This window comes from Eumetopias jubatus, unplaced genomic scaffold (assembly GCF_037043125.1).
Source record: "Eumetopias jubatus isolate StellerSeaLion01/CBP00866 unplaced genomic scaffold, mEumJub1_p1.0 scaffold_1, whole genome shotgun sequence".
In the NCBI taxonomy this organism is placed as follows: domain Eukaryota; kingdom Metazoa; phylum Chordata; class Mammalia; order Carnivora; family Otariidae; genus Eumetopias; species Eumetopias jubatus.
Window position 1 is genome coordinate 121,590,505 of NW_028274807.1, and position 19,504 is coordinate 121,610,008.

A 19,504-nucleotide genomic window follows, 5' to 3' on the forward strand; every position below is an offset into this window, starting at 1 on the left:
GAAGCGTAGTAAAGAATTTCAGGGAGAGGCTCTTTAGAGGGATGAGATGCTCTAGAAAGATAAGGATTTTAATACCCTGGAAAGCATCACTGAATTTAACTATTAAGTTACTTAAGGACATCTGGGTGGCTTAGTCAGTTGAGTGTCCCGACTCTTTGATTTCCGCTCATGTCATGGTCGCAGGGTTATGAAATTGAACCCCAAATCCGGGCTCCGTGTTAGGTGTGGAACCTGCTTAAAATTCTCTCTCTTAAAAAAAAGAGTTAAGTAAATGGTTTTACAAACTACACAGCGTGAAGAATAAAGTAGAATGTTTTTCAAGAAGTTTGTGCGGTTGTGAGGACTTAGCCATATAGGAGATATTTTTGCATTAGCATGTAGTATATTTTAGGTAAAGGGGAATGATCCATTAGAGTAGTTTAAATACATAAGTAGTTTAAATATTAGAGTGGTTAATTGACAGGAGGAGGTAGAAAGGTTTGAGATCAAGGATGTGGGTAAAGGGCTTGATTCTTACAGAAAAGTAGCAACATTTCTGCTTAGAAACCAGAGGAAAAGAAGAAAGAAAATCAAGGAATTTTTAGGCAAAAAGGAAGAAAACTGTGTAATTCCTTATCCTACTTTGTTAATAAGGTAGGGATTGAGGTTATCTGCTAGGTATATAGTTAATTAGCAGGGGTGTTGGGATCCTGGGAGAAGAAAATATTTAGGGAAAACATTGTAATCACCAAATTCACTGAATATTTATTCAACATCTGCTTTGTGCCAGGTATTCTTATAGATAAGATCCAGAAAAATACCAAATTGTAATGTGATAACGAAGAGAATTTTAAAACAGAACACTTGGTAGATTGGCTGGGTGATTGCTTCTTTTCTTTCTTTCTTTTAAAATATTTATTTATTTGACAGAGAAAGAGAGAGCATAAGCAGGGGGAGTGGCAGGCAGAGGGAGAGGGAGAAGCAGGCTTCCTGCTGAGCGGGGAGCCCGATGTGGGGCTTGATCCCAGGACCCTAGGATCATGACCTGAGCCGAAGGCAGACACTTAATGACTGAGCCACCTAGGCACCCCCTTTATTTTTTTTTTAAGATTTTATTTATTTATTTGATAGAGCACGAGTGGGGTGAGGGACAGAGGGAGAAGGAAAAGCTGACTCCTCACGGAGCAGGAAGCCTGATGGGGGGCTCGATTTCAGAACCTCGAGAGCATGACTTGAGCCAAAGGCAGACGCTTAACTGACTGAGCCACCCAGGCACCCCTCGGTGTTTACTTCTGAGGAGGTGACATTAAGATAAGGTGTGAAAGACAAAAATTCCGTCACTTGAAAATCAAGCTAAATAAGAACCTTCAACTGGAAACAAGCTTGTTGTGTTGGAGATACAGAAAGAAGTCCCATACTCTAGAACAGAATGGAAGAGGACCATAGTATCATGAGATGAAGTTCATGTAGGTAGGGCTGGGCCGTGTTGGTCCCTATGGCCATGGTAAGGAGTCTAGACTCAAGGAAGTTTTTTTTTTTTTTAATATTTTATTTATTAGAGAGAGAGTGAGAGCATGAGCAAGTGGGAGGGGCAGAGGGAGAAGCAGGTACCCCACTGAGGACATGGGGCTCTATCCTAGGACCCTGGGATCATGACCTGAGCCGAAGGCAGACACTTAACTGGCTGAGCCACCCAGGTGCTCAAGGAAGGTTTTTGTTTTGTTTTGTTTTTTAAAGTTTTATTTAGTTATTTGACAGAGAGGGATACAGTGAGAGAGGGAACACAGCAGGGGGAGTGGGAGAGAGAGAAGCAGGCTTCCCGCTGTGCAGGGAGCCTGACACGGGGCTCGATCCTAGGACCCTGGGATCATGACCTGAACCCAAGGCAGACGCTTAATGACTGAGCCACCCAGCCACCCCCCTCAAGGAAGTTTTTTAAGGAAGGTTTTAAGCAGAAAAGTGTCCTGGGCGCCTAGGTGGCTCAGTCGTTAAGCGTCTGCCTTTGGCTCAGGTCATGATCTCAGGGTTCTGGGATCGAGGCCCGCATTGGGCTCCCTGCTCCGTAGGAAGCCTGCTTCTCCCTCTCCCACTCTCCCTGCTGTGTTCCTTCTCTCGCTGTGTCTCTCTGTCACATAAATAAATAAAATCTTAAAAAAAAAAAGTCTTGATATGTTACATATTTTAATGATTTCTCTGGCTACTTTATTGAAAATGGATTATAGGAATAGAGGGGAATCAGAAAGGTCAGATAAGCAGCTGTTGGCCAGAATTGATCAGGCCAGAGGTGATGGTGGAGAAACTTAATATGATTACCAAGATAGAATAGAAAGGATTGCTGAGCAATCAGTAAAGGCCCAGTTTAAGATAAGCTAGCATGATCTGGCAGGCAGTGTGAATTTAGGTCTCACAGTCATTTAGATGGAAATGAGGAATATGACATTGGTGGTTGAAATAATTATCTATAGGATGCAGGCTTGGTAAAAGGGAATATATTAAGGGACTGGAGGCCATGATTGAGTCAATATATATGTATTGAACATCTAATATATCAAGCTGGTAGGGTTACAACAGTGAACAAAAACAGAGGTCCCTTTCTCATGGAATGGATATTCTCATGAGGATGGGGAAGATAATAAGTTAATATATACTGTGTTGGGTGGTGATGATTATTAAGAAAAGTATATTAGGGAAATATATTAGAGAAAAGTAAATATTGATGGGGTAGATTTACTACTTCATAAGGGGTGGTTAGGGAAGATCTCTCTGATTAGGTGACATTTTAGCTGACAAATGTAAAGTAGGGGAACAGGCCAGGTAGATATTTGGGTTAGGGATGGCGGAGTGTTCCAGGCTGAAGTCACCTAAATACAAAGCTCTGAGACTGGACTATTGTTCTGGGAGCAGTAAGAGGGCCAGTGTGGCCTGAATGGGGTCATTGAGGGAGGAGGTAGTGGAAGCTGACATTGTGAAGGTAGAGGAGGCTTGCTTGAGTCTAGTTGTAGACCAGTGTTCAGCCTTTGCATTTTCTTTTGAGTGGTGATGGGAATGTGGATCTAGAGATGAGGATGTGGGAGGAGTGAAAGGCAAAGCTATAGCTGAGAAGTGTAACTTGTTGCTAATGAATGGTGAGGCCAGGTGTTTGGAGTATCTGAAAGTGCTGGTAACAGAAGGGGGTGCACAATAAAACAGTTTTTTAGTATAACAGGGAGGTAGGAAGACAAAGGTAAGTTAGAGGCATGGACGGCTTTTAGTTCTTGATGAATAAGTTTATTTGGATTTAGGTTTTTTTTTTAACTGTAAAATATACATAACACAGTTGAACATTTTAACTGATTTTAGGTGTACAATTCACTGACATTAAATGCATTCAACAATGTTGTGCAACCATCACTACTATCCATCTCCAGAGCTTTTTCATCATCCCAGACTGAAACTCTATGCAGTAAACAGTAACTTTTCTTTGCTCTCTCACTCCAATCTCTGATAACCATACTACTTTCTGTCTCTATGAATTTGCCTCTTCTAGATATCTCATGTAAGTGGAATCAAACAATATTTGTCCTTTTGTGGCTGGTTTATTTCGCATAATGTCCTCAAGGTTCATCCATGTTGTAGCATGTGTCACTGTATCCTTTTTAAAGGCTGGATAATATTCCATTGTATGTATATACCACATTTTGTTTATCCTATTTATTGGTTGAATTTTTTTCAATCTTTTGGCTACTATAATATTACTTATACTTGGGTGTACAAATATCTGTGTGAGTCCCTGCTTTTAATGCTTTTTAATTTTTTTAATTTCTAAGTTTTTAAATTTTTTAAAAAGATTTTACTTATTTGACAGAGAGAGACACAGCGAGAGAGGGAGCACAAGCAGGGGAGTGGGAAACAGAGAAGCAGGCTTTCTGCAGAGCAGGGAGCCCAATGTGGGGCTTGATCCCAGGACCCTGGGATCATAACCTGAGCTGAAGGCAGACACTTAATGACTGAGCCACCCAGATGCCCCTTGCTTTTTTATTTTTTAAAGATTTATTTATCTTAGTGTAAGCGGGGGGCGAGGGGCAAAGGGAGAGGGAGAGAGAAGTAGACTCCCTGCTGAGCCCAGAGCCCAGTGTCAGGCTTGATCTCATGACCTTGAGATCACGACCCAAGCCGAAATCAGGAGTCAGATGCTTAACTGATTGAGTGACCCAGGTGCCCCCCTGCTTTTAATTCTTTTGGGTAGTGGAATTGTTGGATCATATGGTAAGTCTGTGTTTAAATTTTTGAGGAACTGCCATATTCTTCCACAGTCGTTGCACTATTTTACCTTTCTACCACTAATATACAAGGGTTACAATTTGTAGTTTACTTTTGGTTTTGAATAGCGGAATGTTTTAAGTATGTGTATTATCTTAGAAGTGTATATCATAGATTGTTTTTAGTAGTTACAGATGAAACACAAATCCTCATGCTCTGCTATAAGATCAGAACTGGTAAAGAAAGTTGTGTTCTAGTTAAATTTTAGTGGGAGAGTCTCACAGGAATTAAAATCTGGAGGCTTAAAAAGAATATGTTGCCAGAAACTTATGCATACTGTGTCTATGTAACTTGGCTGTGATATCTAATATACTAGTATCTTCATTTGCTCTGGAGAAAGCTTTGTGTTTTGATTAGTAGGTAGGAATAATTATAATTTCCCAGGATAGGACAAGATGATTAAATGAGCTAGAATGATTTTTTCTTTCCCCAAAGAGTACACTTTTTAACTTCCGAGATTGGAAATTTTATAAGGAGGTTGGGAAATTTTCATCTTGCTGTTGACTAATACATTGTCTGTGTAATAGTTCAGGAAGGATGTTGTCTGTTTAGATGGATGATAGACCAATAAGAATTATTAAAGGAAAAACTGTTGATGGGATTATAGCTCTTTCAGAGGTTTTTGAAGCTTTGCACCTTGTTTGTAATTGTCATTAAGATTTTGAAATTTTGAAGTAGGTCGTATTCATTGTCTTAAGTATTGTTATAATTATGCTTTTTGTTGGTAAATGACATATTTTAATTTCAAAAAGTTTACTTTATGGGGCGCCTGGGTGGCTCAGTCGGTTAAGCGTCTGCCTTCGGGCTCAGGTCATGATCCCAGGGTCCTGGGATTGAGCCCCACATCGGGCTCTCTGCTCAATGGGGAGTGTGCTTCTCTCTCTCCCTCTGCTTGCTGCCCCGCCTGCTTGTATGCTAGCTCACTCTCTCTCTGTCAAATAAATGAATAAAATCTTTAAAAAAAGCTTACTTCAGAAGCTTCTTAATATGTTACATGAACACTGTGAATAAACTGAGTGGTTTAAACTTGCTTTCGTTCTTTATTAGTTCCTCTTCCTCCAATTCTTGTCTTTGCCTCAGGGTTCTTTTTCTTTAATGTATATTGAATGTTTATGCAGTTAGAAAAAATGTTCATAAAGATCATATTGTTGAGTGCCTACTGTTCCTGGTCCTTTGATAACATGGTTTTTGCTTTTAGTCAGAAAATAACTGTGCTCAGATTGCCCATATAGTCTACCGTAGACAGTGAGGATATTGTGAAATAAATTCTGGCTATCTGTGTAGCATGACCTTTCAAAACTGTTTTCTTTGCTGCAAGCATCTCACTTAGCCTTTTGACTGCCACATGACAGAGGAAGTAGTATATAAAGGGCAATATAAATGGCTGCCTTGTTGATGTCAATACAGTTTTCGAATATAAGAGCATGCTCTTATGCCACATGTTATTAAATATCATTGTTTTGTTTTTGTGGAGGATTAACAATTTTCATGCATAATACAGAGTATATTTTAAGTATAATTATAAATATAATAGTTAAAACTGAAATAGAAAATGATTTATGTGGGGCGCCAGGCTTGCATGGGGTCATGAGGTTGAGCCCCACTTTGGGTAAAGAGATTACTTAAAAATAAATAAACGAAAACTTTAATAATTTATGTTACTTTGAAAAAATATCTTAATTTTTTATTCAAAGTTTTTTTTTTAAGATTTTATTTATTTATTTGACACAGAGAGAGGCAGTGAGAGAGGGAACACAAGCAGGGGAAGTGGGAGAGGGAGAAGCAGGCTTCCCACCGAGCAGAGACCCTGATGCGGGGCTCAGCTGGTTAGGTGACTGCCTTCGGCTCAGGTCATGATCCTGGAGTCCCAGGATCGAGTCCCGCGTCAGACTCCCTGCTCAGCAGGGAGTCTGCTTCTCCCTCTGACCCTCCCCCCTCTCATGCTCTCTCTCTCTCAAATAAATAAATAAAACCTTAAAAAAAACCCCAAATTTATAATTTAAAGAACAATAAAAAATAAAACCTCTGTGCATAATAGCCAGGCCAATCCTGTGTGTCTTATTTTTTTTCCTTTCCCCAAGCTACACTTAGATGAATATTTTATTTCCTTACTTTTTTTTCTTTCGTTTTTTGGGGGGGTGGGAGGGGCAGAGGGAAGAGGGAGAGCATCTTGAGGAGGCTCCACTCTGAGCATGGCTCCTTACATGGGGCTCAGTCTCACAACCCTGGGGTCATGACCTGAGCCTAAATCAAGAGTCGGACAATTAACCGACTGAGCCACCTAGGTGCCCCAACCTTGTTTTTCTTTATAGCTTTACCATCTATATGTATATATCTGAAAAATATTTAACACTGTATTTGTATTTATGTAAATGGAGTCATATTGTGTATATTCTTTTTTTTCTCTTAACGTTGTAAGGTTCATTCATGGTGATGAGTATAGCTGTATTATACTAATTTTCCATATTGTAAAATATTCAGTACAACTTACTGATCCATTCTATTGTGCATTTAGGTTGTGTCTAGTTTTCAGATATTATGAACAATTCCACATTGAACATTCATGTACATGTGACATCATTGGTTAAGAGTTTTTCAAGGATATATACTTAGTAATGGAATTTTTGATGCCAGACTCTGAAAGAGGTTGAATCAGTTTATTTTCCCACCAGCAGTGATCTATGAAATGGTATCTCCTTGTGGTTTTTAATTTATGTTACCTTGATGAATAATGAGATTGAACATCTTTTCCCCCATATGTTTACGGATTTTTTTTGGGCTGCTTTGAAGTTTGTGTTTAATTATTTTGCCCATTTTTCTATTGGGTTTATGATTTTTACATATTTATTTTCTCACTAAAATTTATAAAAATCATTTATTTGGTCAATTTTTAATTTTAATTCCAGTGTAGTTAACATACAGTGTTGTATTACAGGTATAAAATAAAGTGATTCAACAGTTCTATACATTATCCAGTACTCATCAAAAAAATGTACTATTAATCCCCTTTACCTATTTCACCCCTGCCCACCTATTTGATCTATTTTTATTCACCTGTTTAACATTCTTCATTGAGTCTTTTCCTCTTTTTTTTTTAATATCAAGGGCAACACCTCAATATGGCTTGCCAGAGAATCTAGATGTAGCTAGCTTCTCCAGTATCATTCTGCCTCTCCATGTTCCTAATGGCTGTCTTTGAATTCCTCAAATGTTTGAGGTGTCTTAGGTCTTTGGATATGTTCTTTCTCATTTTGCCTAGCTAATTTCCTCTCTTCCTTCAAGTCTGTGTTAAAATATCCCCTTCCCTTAGCATTCTTTCATATACATGCCTCAAATTCATATACTCTCTGCCTCTGTATTTATGAATTAAAAATGTAGTAATTCTTTTTTTTTTTGTTTAAAGATTTTATTTACTTGACACAATGAGAGAGGGAACACAAGCAGGGGGAGTGGGAGAGAAGCAGGTTTCCTGCGGAGCAGGGAGCCCGATGTGGGGCTCGATCCCAGGACCCTGGGGTCATGACCTGAGCCGAAGGCAGACGCTCAACAACTGAGCCACCCAGGTGCCCCCCAAAATATAGTAATTCTAGTGAGATGACTAGTCTGGAGGAGAAAGAAGGCTGTAGCTATGTTCATTTTTACGAGGGGATTAAAAATGCATTGTGAAAAGTAATAAACAAAGATGAACGCTGTTGAGTTTAAATAGGAGTGAATGATTTGCTAGTGTCATAAACATAGTCTCATTGTTGTTCCCCCACTCCTCTTCATAATTCTGTTTTCTGTTTGGAGTAGGGTGAGAGGAAAATACAGTTGTAGAGTAGGCAGAGCATTGGATTGAATGTGACTGAGGGAGGATATGCGGTTTTTAATCATGGCCTTGCAGCTACCTAAACTATGTGTTTGACTAGATTAGTGAAGTCCAATTTGCTCTAAGAGAATGAAAATGAGTAATGGCTCAAACACAATAGATATTTATTTGTTACTCACGGGATAATCTAAGGTAGATGGTCCTCTTTGGTGGGTGGCTCTCTTCCAGGTGGTTTCTTCATCTCTTGACTCTTCATCCTTTATGACCAGTGGAAGAGGAAAGAAAAGGTATAGGTGGCACAACAGTTTTCTTAAAATCCCTCACCTAAAGTGGCACAGGTCATTTCCACTCAGTATTCCACTAGGGAGAACTTAATACATGACCACTTCATACTGCACAGGAGGTTGGAAGATCTAGTGCCCAGCCACATTCCCATAATATGGAAGGAGAAAAGCAGTGTCTGCCACAGTGGCCTTGTGAAAGTCATTTTATTTCTGTAGGTCTCGGTTCTGAATGTATCAAATAAGGGATCTATACTCCAAAAGTTTGTAACACACACATTCTTCTTCCCTTAGAGTTGAACTTTAAAAGCTATAAGGAAAGTGTTTCCATTGTGTCTCCATTCACCTTGTTCCACTGCAATTTTTTTTTTAAGATTTTATTTATTTGTCAGAGAGAGAGCACAAGCAGGGGGAGCAACAGGCAGAGGGAGAAGCAGGTTCCCTGCTGAGCAAGGAGCCTGCCGGGGGACTCCATCCCAGGACCCTGGGATCATGACCTGAGCCAAAGGCAGACGCTGAACTGACTAAGCCACCCAGGCGTCCCTCCACTGCAATTTTGAAGGAATATTAGATGCTAAAGCTGCTTTCGTTAATGTTGACTCTCTATTTTAACAGCCAGGCTACTCATAGGTCTCTAGGTTTATCCAGATCGTGGGTACAAACTGCATAATGTTCTTATAGTGAATGGAAACTTATAATGTGAGATGAAATAATTCTGGGGTTATGTTTGTGGTAAGTTGTAAACAAAATATTAGTTGGCTTTGAAATATTAAGTTAAGGGAAGCCTGGGTGGCTCATTTGGTTAAGGACTGACTTTGGCTCACATCCTGATCTTGGGGTCCTGGGATTGAGTCCCACCTTGGGCTCCCCGCCCCATGTCGGGCTCCCCACTCAGCGGGGAGTCTGCTTATCCCTCTTCCTCTCCCACTGCCCCACCCCTGTTCATGCTCTGTCTCTCTCAAATAAATAAATAAAATCTAAAAAATAAAAAGGAAAGAAATATTAAATTAAGAACTTGTTTAAATATTCTGCATTTTCTTTGGAAAAATAAGAATTTAAAATAATTTATAAACATTTAAGGAAGTTAACTATGGTTTGTATTAATTTATAAATTTGGAGTCTAATTTCAGCAATTATGATTTAAGGAATTTTCATTTTTATATAAAGACTTTTTTAAATTTTTATTGTTATGTTAATCATCATATATTACTTCATTAGTATATAAAGACATTTTTAAAAACTCATTTAACATAAACCTCATTTTCGGGGGAATTGATAGCAACATTAAGATTATCACAGGTAATTTAATTTTAGCTTTTAGTTCTCAGTTCCATTTAAATTTCAGTAGAATTTTGATTTGGAGATTGTTGTAATTTCAGAGATTAACTGGTTCGCTAATATTCTGAAGCTATTTTTTTTTTTTTGAAGCTATTTGTATATAAGAAGAAGATATTTCTTACAAGAAATGCCCTTGTGAAAAATACTATTTAAGAAGATGGTGTGTATATGTGTGTAATTTTTTTTAAAAAGTAACGAATTAACTCTTGGCTGTAATAGTGTAATTTGATCTCTTTTATTCTTATTTTTTAAATTTTTTATTTATTTATTAAAAAGATTTTTATTTATTTGACAGAGAGAGACACAGGGAGAGAGGGAACACAAGTGGGGGGGGTGGGAGAGGGGGAAGCAGGCTTCCTGCAGAGCAGATGCTTAACTACTGAGCCACCCAGGCGCCCCTGATCTCTCTTTTTTTTAAAGATTTTATTTATTTACTTGAGAGCGTGCATATGCTCAAGGGTGGGGGGAGGGGCAGAGAAAAGGAAACTCCCGGCTGAGCAGGGAGCCCAGTGCAGGGCTGGATCCCAAGATCTTGAGATCAAGTCAGACAGTTAACCAACTGAGCCACCTGTAATTTGATCTCTTAGTCTAATAGATTATATTCTAATTATCTATTCCTGTAACAAACCACCCCAAAACATAGTGGTGTAAAACATCCATTTTGTTATGCCCTTCTGTGGTCAGGAATTTGGACAAGGCACGGCAGGGTCATCTTGTCTCAGGTCCATAATATCTGGGCCTCGAATGAAGAAACTCATAATCAGGACTGGAGTCATGAAGGCCTGTTCACTCAGAAATCTGGCTCTTGGTGCTGGCAGTCAGTTGGGCTTGGTCAAACCACCTACACATGGCTTTTAGAATGAGCATCTCATAAGTGTCTTAAGAGGTAGCAGGTGGAAACTACCAAATTCTTGTTTTTTTCTTTTTTTAAATCGTTAAAATTTAAATTCAAATTATTAACATATAATGTATTATTAGTTTCAGAGGTAGAGATCAGTGATTCATCACTTTTTTTAATTATTTTTTTATTTTTTTTTTTAAGATTTTATTTATTTATTTGAGAGCGAGAGAATGAGAGATAGCATGAGAGGGAAGAGGGTCAGAGGGAGAAGCAGACTCCCCGCCGAGCAGGGAGCCCGATGCGGGACTCGATCCCGGGACTCCAGGATCATGACCTGAGCCGAAGGCAGTCGCTTAACCAACTGAGCCACCCAGGCGCCCCATCACTTTTTTTTTAAATGTTTTATTTATTTATTCATGAGAGTCAGAGAGAGAGGCGCAGAGGCAGAGGGAGAAGCAGCAGGGAGTCCAATGCGGGGCTTGATCCCAGGACCCCGGGATCATGACCTGAGCCGAAGGCAGACACTTAACCATCTGAGCCACCCAGGTGTCCCTCATCACTTTTTTTTTAAAAGATTTATCTATTTATTTATGTGTGAGAGAGAGAGAACACAAGCAGGGAGGAGGGTCAGAGGGAGAGGGAGAAGCAGACCCCCTGCTGAGCAGGGTGCCTGATGCAGGGAGCCTGATGCCTGCGGGGCTCCATATGGGGCTCAATCGCAGGACCTGGAGATCATGACCTGAGCCAAAGGCAGAGCTTAATCGACGGAGCCACTCAGGCGCCCCTCATCAGTCTTGTATAATACCCTGGGGTCATTACATTACATACCCTCCTTGATTTCCAACACCCAGTTACCCCTCTCCCCCTCTGCCTCCCCCCCCTCGCCGCAGCCCTCAGTTTGTTTCCTGTGATTAAGAATTTCTTATGGTTTGTGTCCCTTTCTAGTTTCTTCTTGTTTCATTTTTTCCTCTCTTCCTCTATGATTCTCTGCCTTGTTTCTTAAATTCCAATATGAGTGAGATCATATAATTGTCTTTCTATGACTGACTTATTTTGCTTCACATAATACCCTCTAGTTCCATCCACGTTGTTGCAAATGGTAAGATTTCATTTTTTGATGGCTGCATAATATTCCATTGTATACATACCACATCTTCTTTATCCATTCATCTGTCAATGGATATCTGGGCTCTTTCCATGGTTTGACTCTTATGGCCATTGCCGCTAATAAACATTGGGGTGCAGGTGCCCCTTCAGATCACTACATTTGTATCTTTGGGGTAAATACCCAGTAGTGCAATTGCTGGGTCATAGGGTAGCTCTATTTTCATCTTTTTGAGGAACCTCCATACTGTTTTCCAGAGTGGCTGCACCAGCTTGCATTCCCACCCACAGCATAGGAGGGTTCCCCTTTCTCCGCATCCATGCCAACATCTGTCATTTCCTGACTTGTTAATTTTAGCCATTCTAACTGGTGTGAGGTGGTATTTCATTGTGGTTTTGATTTGTATTTCCCTGATGCCGAATGATGTGGAGCATTTTTTTCAGGTGTCTCTTGGCGATTGGTATATCTTCTTGGAGAAATGTTTGTTCATGTCTTCTGTCCATTTCTTGACTGGATTATTCTTTGGGTGTCGAGTTTGGTAAGTTCTTTATAGATTTTGGATACTGGCTCTTTATCTGATATGTCATTTGCAAATATCTTCTCCCATTCTGTCAGTTGTTTTTGGTTTTCTTTGCTGTGAAGAAGCTTTTTATCTTGAAGTCCCAATAGTTCATTTTTGCCTTTGTTTCCCTTACCTTTGGAGACCTGTCTAGCAAGTTGCTGCAGCCGAGGTCACAGAAGTTGCTGCCTGTGTTCTCTAGGATTTTGACGGATTCCTGTCTCACATTTAGGGCTTGCATCCATTTTGAGTCTATTTTTGTGTGTAGTGTAGGAAAATGGTCCAGTTTCATTCTTCTGCATGTGGCTGTCCAGTTTTCCCAGCACTGTTTGTTGAAGAGATTGTCTTTTTTCCATTGGGTATTCTTTCCTGCTTTGTCAAAGATTAGTTGACCTTAGAGTTGAGGGGCCATTTCTGGGTTCTCTATTCTGTTCCACTGATTATTTGTCTGTTTTTGTGCCAGTACCATACTGTCTTGATGATTACAGTTTTGTAATAGAGCTTGAAGTCTGGAATTGTGAAGCCACCATCTTTTTCAGCATTCCTCTGGCTACTCGGGGTCTTTTCTGGTTCCGTACAAATTTTAGGATTATTTGTTCCAGTTCTATGAAAAAAAAGTTGATGGTATTTTGATAGGGATTGCATTGAATGTGTAGATTGCTCTAGGTAGCATTAGATATTTTAACAATATTTGTCTTCCAATCCATGAGCATGGAACATTTTTCCATCTCTTTCTGTCTTCCTCAGTTTCTTTCATGAGTGTTCTATAGTTTTCTAAGTACAGATCCTTTTCCTCCTTGATTAGGTTTATTCCTAGGTATCTTACGGTTTATTCCTAGGTATCTTACGGTTTTTGGTGCAATTGTAAATGGGATTGACTCCTTAATTTCTCTTTCTTCTGTCTCATTGTTAGTGTGTAGAAATGCATTTCTGTGCATTGATTTTATATTCTGCCACTTTGATGAATTCCTGTATGAGTTCTAGCAATTTTGTGTTCGAGTCTTTTGGGTTTTCCACGTAGAGTATCGTGTCATCTGCGAAGAGTGAGAATTTGATTCGGATGCCTTTTGTTTATTTTTTCTGTTGTCTCTGCTGAGGCTAGGACTTCTTTTTAATTTTTTTTTAAGATTTTATTTATTTATTTGACAGAGAGACCCTGGGATCATGACCTAACCCAAAGGCAAACGCTTAACTGACTAAGTCACCCAGGCACCCTGAGGCTAGAAATTCTAAGACCATGTTGAACAGCAGTGGCGATAGTGGACATCCCTGCTATGTTGAAACTACCAATTTCGTAAACCTAGGTCCAGATACTAGTATAGCATTACCTCTGCTTTATTTAATTGGCCAAAGAGAGCTCAGATAAGAGGAAAGAGCATAGTCCTCAATTCTCAGTAGAAGGAAAAAAAGTAAAGAATAGTAGGAAGTTATAGGAGAAATAAAGAAGGAGGAATAGAAGTAAGGGAATCTTGGGGCCTTTTTAAAAATCATTGCAGGTCACTAGGCAGAACTCTGTCATGTAATTATAAGTGTTTTGCAGCTAGGTTTTATTATTTTTTTTTCAATTTTTTATTTAAAGATTTTATTTTTATTATTATTATTTTTTAAGATTTTATTTATTTATTTGACAGAGAGAGACACAGCGAGAGAGGGAACACAAGCAGGGGGAGCAGGAGAGGGAGAAGCAGGCTTCCCGCTGAGCGGGGAGCCTGATGTGGGGCTCGATCCCAGGACGCTGGGATCATGTCCTGAGCCGAGGGCAGACGCTTAACGACTGAGCCACCCAGGCGCCCCAAAATGGTGTCTTGTCTTTTTTTTTTAAGATTTTATTTATTTATTTGACAGAGACACAGCGAGAGAGGGAACACAAGCAGGGGGAGTGGGAGAGGGAGAAGCAGGCTTCCCGCTGAGCAGGGAGCCCGATGTGGGGCTTGATCCCAGGACCTGGGATCATGACCTGAGCCGAAGGCAGTCGCTTAACGACTGAGCCACCCAGGCGCCCCTTTTATTATTTTTTTTAAGATCTTATTTATTTGTCAGAAAGAGAGAGAGCGAGAGAGTGCACAAGCAGGGTGAGTGGCAAGCAGAGGGAGAAGTAGGCTCCCTGCTGAGCAGGGAACCCGATGTGGGACTCAATCCCAGGACCCTGTGATCATGACCTGAGCCGAAGGCAGACACTTAACCGACTGAGCCACCCAGGTGCCCCTGCAGCTAGTGTTTAAATATTCTATTAGATTGTTTTGCTTCTTAAAGCTTTCTTTCATTGCTAACGTTTTAGCCAGTCCATTTTAAATTCCTTGAGAGTATTCCCTCATTTTCCGGATGGTGTCATTTTTTTGAAGCTGAGAAATAAAGTCAAATGAACCTCTAATAGTAACTTTTCCTTTATTTTTTTTAAAGATTTCATTTATTTAAGAGAGAGAGAGAGAGAGAGAGAGAGCGCGCACAAGCGGGGGGAGGGGCAGAGTGAGGAGGAGAAGCAGGCTCCCTGCTGAGGTGGGAGCCTGATGTGGAGCTCCCTCCCAGGACCCTGGGATTATCACCTGAGAGGAAGGCAGATGCTTAACCTACTATGCCACCTAGGCACCCCATAACTTTTTCTTTAATAATAATAATAAAAAAAAGACATCAAGAGGAAGAGTTAGGTTGGTTTTAAGAGCTGAATTCAATCAGGAAACGTTTTTGTTTAGCTTTTGTATTAGTGATATGAAATTGAACTAATGACATTTTCCATTTTATTTTCTCTCTCAATAATTCACTTGTGACAGTTAAGCAATGTGGGTTGTATAAATGAATAAAGTGAGAATCACACTCCACAACAAAGTAGTATTTTATTTCATTTTGTTTATTTAAGATTATTTATTTGAGAGAGAGAGAGAGCACAAGCAGGGTGGAGGGGTACAGGGAGAGGTAGAAGCAGGCTTACTGCTGAGCAGGGAGTCCTATGCAGTGTTCTGTCCCAGGACGCTGGGGTCATTATCTGAGCCAAAGGCAGACACTTTAACAACTGAGCTACTCAGGTGCCTCCAAAGCAGTATTTTAAATGGTATATTAAGAGAAGAGACAAAAAATAATGCTGTTTTAACACCAACAAATAGGGGGCGCCTGGGTGGCTCAGTCGTTAAGCGTCTGCCTTTGGCTCAGGTCATGATCCCAGGGTCCTGGGATTGAGCCCCGCATCAGGCTCCCTGCTCCGCGGGAAGCCTGCTTCTCCCTCTCCCACTCCCCCTGCTTGTGTTCCCTCTCTCGCTGTGTCTCTCTGTCAAATAAATAAAATCTTTAAAAAAAAGAAAACAACAAAACACCAACAAATAGGACAACCTTAGAGAAATGGATAAATTCCTAGAACCATACAGTCTACCAAGACTGAATCATGAAGTAGAAAATCCGAACATACTGATTACTGGTAAGGAGAGTGAGTCAGTAACCAAAAACCTCCAACAAACAACATTCCAGGACCAGATGGCTTCACTGGTGAGTTCTACCAAACATTTGAAGAAGAATTAATACCAATCCTTCTCAGTCTCTTCCATAAAAACAGAAGAGGAAGGAATCACAAACTCATTTTATGAACCACAAACCAGCTTTACACTGACACCAAAACCAGACAAGGGTCCACAAGAAAAGAAAATTGTAGGCCAATATTCCTGATGAATATAGATTCAAAAATCCTCAACAAAATATTAGTAAACTGGGGCACCCGGGTGGCTCAGTTGGTTAAGCATCTGCCTTCAGCTCAGGTCATGACCCCAGGGTCCTGGGATCTAGCCCTGCATCAGTCTCCTTGCTCAGCAGGGAGTCGTCTTCTCCCTCTGCCTTTCCCCCTGCTCGTGCTTTCTCTCTCTCTCTCTAATTAAAAAAAAAAAATAGCAAACAGAATTCACCAATACATTAAAAGAATTATAAACTGTGATTAAGTAGAATTTATTCTGGGGATGGAAAGATGGTTCAATATCCATAAATCAACCAGTGATATACATCACATGAACAAAATGGTTAGAGACCATGTTATCTCAATAGATGTAGAAAAAGCATTTGACAAAATTTGACATCCATTTATGATAAAAACTCTCAACAAAGTGTGTACAAAGAAAACGTATCTAAACATGATAAAGGCCATGTATGACAAGCCACAGCCAACATCATACTCAGTGGTAAAAATTTAAAACATATTCCCCTAAGATCAAGGAACAAGAAAAGGATGACTGCTCTCACCCCTTTTATTCAACATAGTATTGAAAGTGTTGGCCAGAGCATTTAGGCAAGGAAAAGAAAAGGCATCCAAAGCAGAAAGGAAGAATTAAAATCGTCACTATTAGCTGATGAAGAAATGAAGATAAGATGTAGAAAACCCTAAAGACTCCATCAAAAAACTGTTAGAGCTAATAAACGAATTCAGTAAAGTTGGCATATACAAAAATCTGTTGCATTTCTAGACTATTGATGGACTATCAGAAATAGAAATTAAGAAAATGGTCCCATTTACAGTTGCTTCAAAAATAAATCAGTTGCAATAAAATAGGAATAAATGTAACCAAGGAGGTGAAAGAACTGCACACATAATCTGTAGGACATTGATGAAACAAAGAAGATACAGTAAACAGAAAGATAGTTTGTGCTCATGGATTAGAAAAAAACAGTATTGTAAAAATGTGCATACTACCCAAAGCAATCTACGGATTCAGTGCCATTCCTATTATAATTGCAGTGTAATTTTTTTTTAACAGAAATAGAATAAACATTCTTAAAATTTGTGTTTAACCAGAGAAGATCCTGACTAGCCAAAACAATTGTGAGGGAGAGCAAAGCTAGAGGCATCATACTTCCTGATTTCAAACTATGTTACAAAGCTCTAGTAATTAAAACAGTGTGTTAGTGTTGTAAAACAGACACATAGATCAATGGAGCAGAATAGAGAATCCAGAAATAAAGTGATGTATATATGTTCAATTAATTTATGACAGAGGAACCGAGAAAATACAGTGGGGGTTAAGACAGTCTCTTCAATAAAAGGTGCTGGGAAAACTGGACAGCCACATACAAAGGAATGAAACTGGATCCCTGTCTTACGCCATAGACAAAAAATACTCAGTACAGATTAAAGGTGTGAACTTAAGACCTGAATCCATAAATTCCTAGATGAAAACATAGATGGTAAGCTCCCCTACTTTGATTTTGGCAATGATACTTTGAATTTGATGATGAGTTCTTGGATTTGACACCAAAGCAAAGGCAAAAAAGGCAAAAATAAACAAATGGGACTAAATCAAACTAAAAAACTTTTCTATACAGCAGAGGAAACTGTCAATAAAATGAAAAGGCAACCTCCCACCTACCAAATGGGAGAAAATATTTGCAAATCATATACCTGTTGAGGGTTTAATATTCTAAAGATACAAAGAACCCATACAAGTTAATAGCACCCCCCCTCCCGCCCCAGTTAGCAGAGATCTGAGTAGATATTTTTCGTGAGAAGACCTGCAGATGTCTAACAGGTACTTGAAAAGTTGCTCAATATCACTAACCATCAGGGAAACTAAAATAAAAAACCATAAGATAATCACTTCCCCCTGTTAGAATGGCTGGTAATCAAAAAGACAGTAACAGATACTGGTGAGAATGTAGAGAAAAGGGATCCGTTTTGTGCTGTTGGTAGAAATGTAAATTGGTGGAACCATAATGGAAAGTACTGTGGAGATTCCTCTCCAAAATTAAAAACAGATCCATCAATCCCACTTCTGGGTATTTATGTGAAGGAAACAAAAACAGTAACTGAAAAAGATGTCTGCACCCCTCTGTTCCTTACAGCATTGTTTACAATAGTCAAGATGTAGAAGCAGTCTTAAGTGTCCATCGATGGATGAATGGATAAAGAAGTTGTGGTATACACACACACACACACACACACACTGGAATATTAGTCATAAAAAGAAGGAAATCTTGCCATTCGCAACAACGTGGATAGATCTTGAGGGCATTATGCTAAATGAAATAACTCAGAGATAGACAAATACTATATGATGTCACTTAACATGTATTATCTTAAGAAGAAAATCCCCAAACCAAACTAATCAATACATAGAACAAATTGGTGATTGCCAAAGGCACGGGTGGGTTGTGGGCAAAATGGGTGCAGCGGGTCAAAAGGTATAAACTTCTAGTTATAAATTATAAGTCATGGGAGTGTAATATACAGCATAGTGACTGTAGTTAATAATACTGCATTGCATAATTGAAAGTTGCTAAGAGGGTAGATCTTAAAACTTCTCATGACAAGAGAAAAAGTCATGCTGTTTTATTTTATTTTTTTAAAAGATTTTATTTATTTATTTGAAAGAGAAAGTGCAAAGTAGGGGGAGAGGCAGGCATAGGGAGAAGCAGGTTCCCTGCTGAGCAGGGAGCCCGATGTGGGACTCGATCTCAGGACCCTGGGATCATGACCCAAGCCAAAGGCAGTTGCCCAACCAACTGAGCCATCCAGGTGCCCAATGCTGTTTTAGTTTTAAAAAATTTTTAAAGATTGGGGCATCTGGATGGCTCAGTTGGTTAAGCAGCTGCCTTTGGCTCAGGTCATGATCCCAGCATCCTGGAATCAAGCCTCACATCAGGCTCCCTGCTCAGCAGGAAGTCTGCTTCTTCCCCCTGCTCTTATGATTTCACTTGCTCTCTCGCTATTTCTCCCTCTCAAATAAAATATATTTTCAAAGATTTTATTTATTTGAGGGGGAGAGAGAGAGCATGCATGCGCACAAGCATGCGCATGCAGTGGGGTTGGGGGCAGAGGGAGAGAATCTCAAGCTGGGCTCATTCCCACCACCCCGAGATCTTAACCTGATCCAAAATCAAGAGTGGACGCTCAACCAACTGAGCCACCCAGGTGCTCCAAGTAATGGTGTTTTAAAAACAATGCTGTATTTGAGGTTTTTGAAACAAAATGTGATTTATTAGTTTAACTATAGGGTATTGTTATAAATTAAATACAGAACAGTAGCCAGAAGTGGTTTGAAGCATAAATAGATGAAGATTTCAGATTCTTTTATTTAAAAAGATTTTAATTAATTTATTTATTAGAGAGAGAGAGAGCGAACATAGAAGCAGGGGGAAGAGGCAGAGGGAGAGAGGGAGAAGCTGACTCACTGCTGAGCAGGGAGGCCACTGTGGGGCTCGATCCCAGATCCCTGAGATAAATGACCTGAGCCAAAGGCATATGCTTAACCAGCTGAGCCACCCAGGCGCCCCAAGATTTCAACTTTTTGAGAAACTAGACATAGTGACCTCTAATGAATTATATTCC

At 39.7% G+C, this 19,504-nt stretch overlaps 1 protein-coding gene across 5 annotated transcripts in view; it reads left to right on the plus strand.

The window, feature by feature from the left end:
* Positions 1-19,504, plus strand: part of PIK3CB (phosphatidylinositol-4,5-bisphosphate 3-kinase catalytic subunit beta) — a 197,043-nt gene that overhangs the window by 46,824 nt on the left and 130,715 nt on the right. Inside the window, exon 3 of one of the 5 annotated variants that reach the window (XM_088026062.1) lies at positions 12,095-12,189. The exons of the other annotated variants lie outside the window; for them this stretch is intronic. The gene's annotated coding sequence lies outside the window, so the exon portion shown is untranslated. The remainder of the gene's footprint in view (positions 1-12,094; positions 12,190-19,504) is intronic. 5 annotated transcript variants of the gene reach the window in all.